Raw genomic sequence first — 7,951 nt, forward strand, 5'->3', positions numbered from 1 at the left:
GCTGTTAAATCTAATTTACTACTAGTTGCATAGTACCCCAGTTTATGTAAAGTATATTGTAAAACATTCAACCAAATATTTTTCACAGTATGGTATAATAAACAAACAGAGATACAATGCCAGCTTCAAAGTTAAATAGTATGGACTCCTAAGGTACTGCACTAACAGCATTAGTCCAACTAGAGAATGTTCCAATTACAGTATAATTTTTTATTTTCATTGACCCCATTTTAATTCTATATAAAATTTACATACCACTAAACCAATTATATAGAACATACAGGGAAGATCCAAACTATTCCATAATATTTTCAACATTCTTTATTTTTCAGGTTTTTATTCAGCAAAACAGAAGGCAATAAAACAGAAGGGGGGAAGGGGTATGGCACAATTTGTAAAACATCTTATAACAGCATCAGAAGTTATGACAAGACAAACCACAGGTTATTATCTAAAAAGTTGACACCGTAAAGAATACAATCGTATAGTATTTTTTTTCCATCATATAGCCTTGTTGCTAATGTTTACCTTACATTTTATATACTATAGCCTCCTTATGCTTATGAAACCCCTGGGTAGCATTTATACCATTGAAGTAGGAGCATAATAATGGGAATCATTCTTTATTGTATGTTTTGTAATATAGGTCACTATATCCATCTGGCCCTGGGCTTTTTCCTGTTGTTAGTCAATCTATAGTTGTCTCTATCTCATTTAGAGAGAAGGGAAGATCTAAGTCAACTCTCTTTGTCTCTGATAGGTTCTTCAGGCCCACTTCTTTTATAAACTGGTCTATGTCATCGTGGATTTACTTATACAAATTTAGTACCTTAAGTTTGTACAAAGTCTCATAATATTGCTGAAAAATGCATGCTATACTCTGTGTATCACAATGGACTTTTTGTTATTTATCTTTTATTGATGTAACATGTGTCATAGGGTTTAGCTTCTTTAATATGTGAGCAAAATGCTTGTTGCATCTCTCATTTCATAAAACCGTTGCTTGCTATTCATATAAGCTTAATAAGTGCGGAGATCTCAAATTGTTTTCAGTTGTAGCCTTTTATTTTCCAATTGTGTTTTGAATGCCATATTTTCTTTATCTAGCTGCTGTAGATTGTGTATGTCTAGTAGAAGAGTTGTTGATTTCTTTCTCTTTTTTCAGATTACTAAACAAAGCTGACCCATCAACACAATTTTTTTTGTCTCCCACAATGTTATAGGTGAGGTCTTGGCAGAAGAATTATCTGTTATTATTTGTTGTATCATGTCTGCTTTCTTAGTTTTCGTGTCTTTTTTGTAACAATAAATAATTACATTTCCATGTGAATTCCTTCTCAATTGTCTGGGGGATAATAAATAAAATAGTGAGTCTGAGTGGAGCCTGTCCTCTATCAATGCCTTGCAAACTAGATGCAACTATTTTGTGACATAAATAAATAGTCTATATATGACTAAACTTGGTGGTTTTTTGAAAAGTTGGTAAAATCCCTATCTCTGGGGTGTAGAGTTCCAAGTTCACATCAGCCAGGTTTTGTTTTATCTTTTTAAGACCTTTAAACTTAATATGGCTTTTACAATTTGAGGAGTCTGCTTGTGGGTTAAGCGTTAAGTTTAGGTCTCCTCCCAAGATGACCATCCCCTCTGAGAAAGCATCCGATTCTCTCAAAAATGTATTTAATATACCTATCTGACCCTGTTTGGGTGTATACACATTTGAAATAGTTACTTTTAGGTTAGCAATCATACATTTCAAAATAACATACTTTCTGTCCCCATCAGATATCATTTCTTGTAATTGGAAGGGTAAATCTTTGTGTATCTATGTCATTACCCTTGTTGCTTTTTTCAGAGGGTTATTGCTATATGTAAGTATATTTGTGGATATTGATTCAGTACTGGAGAGTGGCCTACTTTGAAATGTGTTTCTTGTATTAATATAATGCTAGCATGTAGTTTTCTACAGGCCTGAAAAACTTGGTTTCTTTATACCGGTTCATTCCATCCATTAACATAATATTTTACAACTATTCATTGTAATGTCAAGTGCCATATCAACAAGGGGGGGAGGTAGTATAACATTCAGGCGCGGGATTCTAACTGGGGTTAAGTAGTAGTTCAACCACAGACTTGTAGAGGACTTAGCCTCTGGCTGTAAATTATAGGTGCCATTACACTGGCTTGTAGTGTAAAGTGGTTGCCTTGGCCATTGATACCCTTTACTTATAGCTTTTATATGCTACCATATCGTACCAGTCCACTAAACCAGGGCAGAATTATTAATTAAGTTAGATAGGCAAGATATACTTTAGAGCTTACTTTAGGCCAACCTGGCCTTTCAATTGAGTTAAAACTTTAAGGATTACACCTTACATTGGGGGTCCCTGTAACAACCATTTAACTTCTTAACCTTAAATCATATATGAACCTAAAACCATCCTTTAGGTGTGTCTTTTATAGCCAAAAGAGTGTCCAACGGTCTCAATATCTAATATTATAGTTACCATCCTGGTAGTTAAATTGCATAAACGGGTTTCTTGGTCACGGGGAGGCAATTCTGTCCCTGGGTCCTAGGGTTCTCTGTGTGCATGGAGTATTTGGACTGTTGGCATGTCTCTATTTGCTTTGTTGGATAAAGTCCATATCCGCCGGGCATGGGTCTTTTGTAAGCCATCCTGGGAGATTAATCTGAGGTATCTGCATCTTTTACAGAAAATTCTTTGTGTCTCTTGGAAATCTGATTGATGCTTGTTGTCCTTCTCTTGTGGCTGTCAGGGAAAATGGGAATCCCCATCTATATTGTTTGTTTTTTCCCTTAACATGTCTGTTAGAGGTTTGAGGAGTTTGCGTTTTATCAGAGTGGTGCTTGAGATGTCCTGGAATAGTTTCACAGAGGATTCCTCATATTTGTATTATATGAGCTCTTTCAATATCTATAGGTGTGGATAAGTCTCTGCTCAAAATATTATTAAAAATTTGAAGCAGTGCAGGTTTAATTTCCTAATTTTTGATGGACTCTGGCACCTCTACGAATATTATTCTTCCGAATGTCTTTGCATCTCATTTAACAGTGTATTATTTGATAATATAGCTGTGTGTATGTTTAAAATCAGCTTATGTTGATTGGTTTCCAAGTCCTCTATTCTACTAGCAAGCATTGATAAATCCTTCTTTATTTCTCTCAACTCCTCTTTCAGGATAGAAGTGATATCTTGCAACATGTCTTTTATGTCAGTTTTAGATGGTAAATCAACTAGATAGGTTGATATATTGTTTCCTCCTCCTGATCACTCTCCTGCTCTGAGAGGTCTTGCTGAGTGTCTACTGTTTCCTCTACTTGCACCTGCATCTGCACCATTTTGTGAGGAGTAAGGTCTGCTTTCCTATAAATAACGGCACTAATTCCATTTGGCACTTCTGTGTCTTCTACCTTTCCGATTTTTTTTTCTGAATTTTGCCCTTCTTTTATTTCAGGTTATCTGGCTGCCCTGACAAGACATTTGACAAGACACAAGTGCAACAAACTAAGACCAAAATTCTGCAGTGGAACAAGGCTTATGTGTCATATTAAAAATATATATTAGAGGGCTTATTCTGCCATTGTTCTAAGATGGACACATAGAGGCCCATTTCAAATGAGTTTTTTTAACTCTAATAAATTCGAATATACTTGAAATTCGATTGGGAAGGCATTTAATAAAAAAAAAGAATATCTAAAACTCAAAAGAATCTTACTGACCCGAAAACTTTACTGACTCGAATCAAGTATTTTCTCTGAAACAAACGCGAATGTCAGGAAATCTTGAAAATTGGTCACTGGACTTCTCCCATTGACCTATACATTATTATTCAATTACTATTGAATTATTCCCAGGGTATAAATCTCAATATTCAAATTAAAATTCTAATCAAGTTTGCATAATTCACAATTCGAATTTGAGAGTTTTGACTAGTACTATTTTGAATTCACAGATAACATTTGGAACACTAGAGCAAATCTGTAAGAACCGATCAAAACATCACCACTAACTGCTGTACAAGTAATAGAGATGCTCCTGGTTGTAAAGCATGCACTCCAGAATGACAGAAAACAGATGTCAGCACACCTTAGAAAAAAAAATACATGACAATGACACTGCACAGGAGAGAAAATTAATGAATTTGCAGAGGCACACAATGACCTACTGTAGCTGACTCTCACAATAAAATAGAATAGAGAACTAGAGCTTCTTACAGATAAGGTGAGTGACTTAGAAGACAGATCACACAGGAGTAATCTGCAACTAAGAGGGGAATCAATCATTCACAAAATTTGTAGAGATACCTTCTAGATCTCTTTGAAACCAAACTGCCAGACTTATACCAACTAGAAACAAAATTTAATCAAATGCACATGGGACCCAAATTAAGGACTGCAGCCTGAAAATCACTAATTGACGTACTTGCTAAAATTGTATTGTATAAATTAAATGAAAAAAAACTGGGGCATTCAATATCAACATATTGTAATCTACAGATTTACCTCAAAACTGCTTTGACAACAAATCTTACCAGGTCTGCCATCAGGAGGGAAAGAGGGATATTGCTGTGCTAGGACCAGTGAAATTTGCATTTGAAGGGGGGCCTGGCTTAATATATAAAGTTACGTTAAACCTTACACAATATATGAACAGCTTATTGTAGACTAACATTGGCTGTTTATATTGGCATCTATTTACTGAATTCTATGAGTGTCTCCTACATGAATTTTTCAGCAGTGGACCTGCCCTGCGACAAGATCATTAGACCTCCTGAACTTATGCAATTTAATTATGCAAAAACTAATGTTACATATGCAGAACTGTACTTTAACTTAGAGCAATCACCACTGCCCCCCCCCCCCAATGAATACAATAACACTAGGTAAATTGCACTGCCCATACATATATTTTGTTTAATCAAGAGATGCATTTTAGCAAAAAACCCTACATTTTACAATTAATATTTTCAACATAATTATCATTCTTTCTCTAGCAGCAAAATGAGCATCCTTATTAATAAACTCCAAAATACTATTCCAGCTTGCTGACCCCAAAGTTCAATGCTTAATGTAATGCAATTCATGCATTACTTAATCTGTTTACCCCAAATGAAAATCAAAACAAATTTCTTCTTACAAAAATCATATTATTTAAACTGACAAAAATCCATACATACACATGTGCTTACATGTTCCCATCTGCACATGATTACACTTATATCTTACTCCAACTAGAAAAGCAAGTTACAGACATAATTGCTTAAAGAAATAACAGAAGCCAGCAAAATTAACAAAACACTTTCAGCAAGTTCAGTATACAAGCATACATTGCTGAAACAAATATTTTATATAAAAAAATAAACTGACAAGTTATTGGTACCCCAACTGAGGCAGAAGCCATCTCAAACCGGAATAAAGTATATAACCACTCAAAAGGCCAAGCTCACAGATTGCAAACATAAAGGAAATTAATTTGCAAACTATTACTATTCACTTTACACTTAAACATTATCCAGATCATTACCCAAATCAGGAAACACTTTGGTAAACTCACCCTACAACATCTATTCGAACAACAAATAGACTTCCTTCTGGAAACATGTTTTCAGTATGATTAACAGCACACTACACAGTGATTTGCCTCTACAACCACAAGTCACTCAAATCAATCAGCAAGGCTTTACCAACAACACTCCTGAGACTGACATCAAGCAGACAGTACAGACTAGCAATAAAACAGTAGTAATCTTAGTTTGTTATTCTATCCACTATTTATAATTCCTGTGATACAAATCTTAATAAAGAACTGTAAATATCATGTTTATCCCCAGTTATTTACTTCAGAGAAGTGAATTTTTTCACAATGTATGGTTTTGCCATGAACTTTTGCATTTCGCTAATGGTGAAAAGTTTTGCAAAACCACACCAATTAGCCATGTGATCAGTTTTGCCGTAACAAAAAAAAAAGATACAGTGCAGTTATGTGGGGGGTCAGCCAAAAATGCTTATTTTTTCAGGCATATGGGTGGGTGTGGGCTAAACTTTTTTTTTTTCTGATCTAGTTTCGTGTTGAGACATATCATTTGGAGGTCAAATTTTAGTGGTTAAAGAGGTTTTTGAAAACACAGTCTAACTCTTTTGTAACATCCTGCCTGTGACATAGTGGGGTTTTTTTTTGGCTGTCTGCATTGCCTCTCTACTTTACATTATCTCAGCTATGGTCCTAGTTCACCCCTATTTCTTTCTTTATAATTGCAAGTAGGCATGACTTGTTTAACATGTTCTAGCCACATGTGATCAGTGTAAGCAATGAGTCTGGCTATAAAACCCCCTGCTCTGCACTAGCATTGCCCAGTGTAGGTCTATTCTCAGATTGTCCCTGGGTGTGCTTGTGATCTGATTTACTGTTCCTGACTTTTGCCTGTACTTGAACTTTGATGATTGATGATGACTGCACAGAAGCGGAGGGCTCCTAGCGAAGCAAAAGGCGGTTGTTAAAGGCAGAAGCGTGAGCCAAGACCGGGACCTTGGGGCTTGTTCTGGGTTTTGGGATACCATATATTATATATATTTCTCTACAACCATGGATACCATGAAAGTTATTAAAAGATCCAGTTTAAAAAGTATAAACAGAAAAAAACACTGAATGATGTGCTAACAAATACGAAAACCTATAAAACCTTTAAAAATGTATGTTTTCTGAAAATTACTAGCAAAAATAAAATCTGAATACCTCTAAAAATCAGAAAGGCTAATAAAAAGATCAGTGCAGCTCCCATTGACTTCTACGGGACTTCAATAGCTTTTACTTGGGCAGTTTTTTTTTTGTAACTTATATTTTCATTAAGGAATTTTCAAAAGAAATAAACATATATGACAGAAATAATAAAGTATCCACAAGAAGAAATACAAAAACAAAAAGCAGTGAGGAAACAAAACAAAGAAAATGAATCACTCAAATAATGCCATCTTATAGAGAAGATGGTTGTAATAAAAACCGTACCTGGTGGTCCAGTGGTGAGGTAGGGACGCCCGCTGCGCCACTCCTTTTCAGCCGCCATTGCGGCTACTTAGGGGGTGCGCGCCCGCGTTGGCTCTCGTTGGTTTTATTGATGCGTGCGCAAATGCGCGCATTGGCGCAAATTTCAAATGGGTATATAAGGGAGCTCAGTTATTCTATCATTGCCCGTTATAGGAGTTTGTTCCTGGTGCTATCTGAGCTTGTGCTAATCTGTTTTTGAACCTGTTGTTCTGTTTTTGATCCTGTTGTGACCCCTGCCTGGCTTTTGACTTTTCTGACCTCTGGATCCTGACCCTTGCCTGATTACTGACTACCTCGTCTGCTAAATCCCCTCTGATTGACTTCCTGGTTTGACCCTTGCCTGCCTGACTACGTTTATTCTCTGCCTGGCCCGACCCAGCCTACTGACTATCTGACTACTCTATTGCCTAATACCTTGTACTTTTCATACCGTTGTGCCCCTTTTGCCTGGTCAGAACCTTTCGCCTTGCACCTCTTGTTATAAGACCTGGAGAGATCTGAGTAGCTGAGGGCTCCTCCCGAGGCCAAAGGCGGCTGCTACAGGCGGAAGCACGAGCCAAGACCAGGGTGCTTGGCATCTGTTCTGACTTTAGGGTGCCTCTATTGATTCTCTTGAATGGTTGGACAATTAACGGTTTTCCATTTGGCCGCTATTGCTATCCGCGTGGCTGTCAATATATGGTTAGCTAGTTTTTGGCCAAGTTTTGGTATGTCAGTAAATGGCTTGCCTAAAAGGAAGGTGGATATCTCTAATGGTATCTGGGTTGGTAGAACCTGATCCAGAATTTTTTAACCTCCAACCACATTGGGTGAACAACTGGGCATTCCCAAAAAATATGTGGAAGCGTGCCTTTCTCCAGCAAAATGGCAAATGATTAGGGAATAGCTTA

The 7,951-nt window shown here is 36.6% G+C and overlaps 1 long non-coding RNA gene across 1 annotated transcript; it reads left to right on the forward strand.

The window, feature by feature from the left end:
- The first annotated feature begins 302 nt into the window (after nt 1-302).
- LOC108703369 lies at nt 303-5,837 on the forward strand. Its single transcript, XR_001933457.2, has 3 exons — nt 303-443; nt 1,166-1,223; nt 3,475-5,837. It is a non-coding gene; the product is annotated as an uncharacterized LOC108703369 (long non-coding RNA).
- Nucleotides 5,838-7,951: the final 2,114 nt, after the last annotated feature.

Source organism: Xenopus laevis, chromosome 7S (assembly GCF_017654675.1).
Source record: "Xenopus laevis strain J_2021 chromosome 7S, Xenopus_laevis_v10.1, whole genome shotgun sequence".
Classification (NCBI taxonomy): domain Eukaryota; kingdom Metazoa; phylum Chordata; class Amphibia; order Anura; family Pipidae; genus Xenopus; species Xenopus laevis.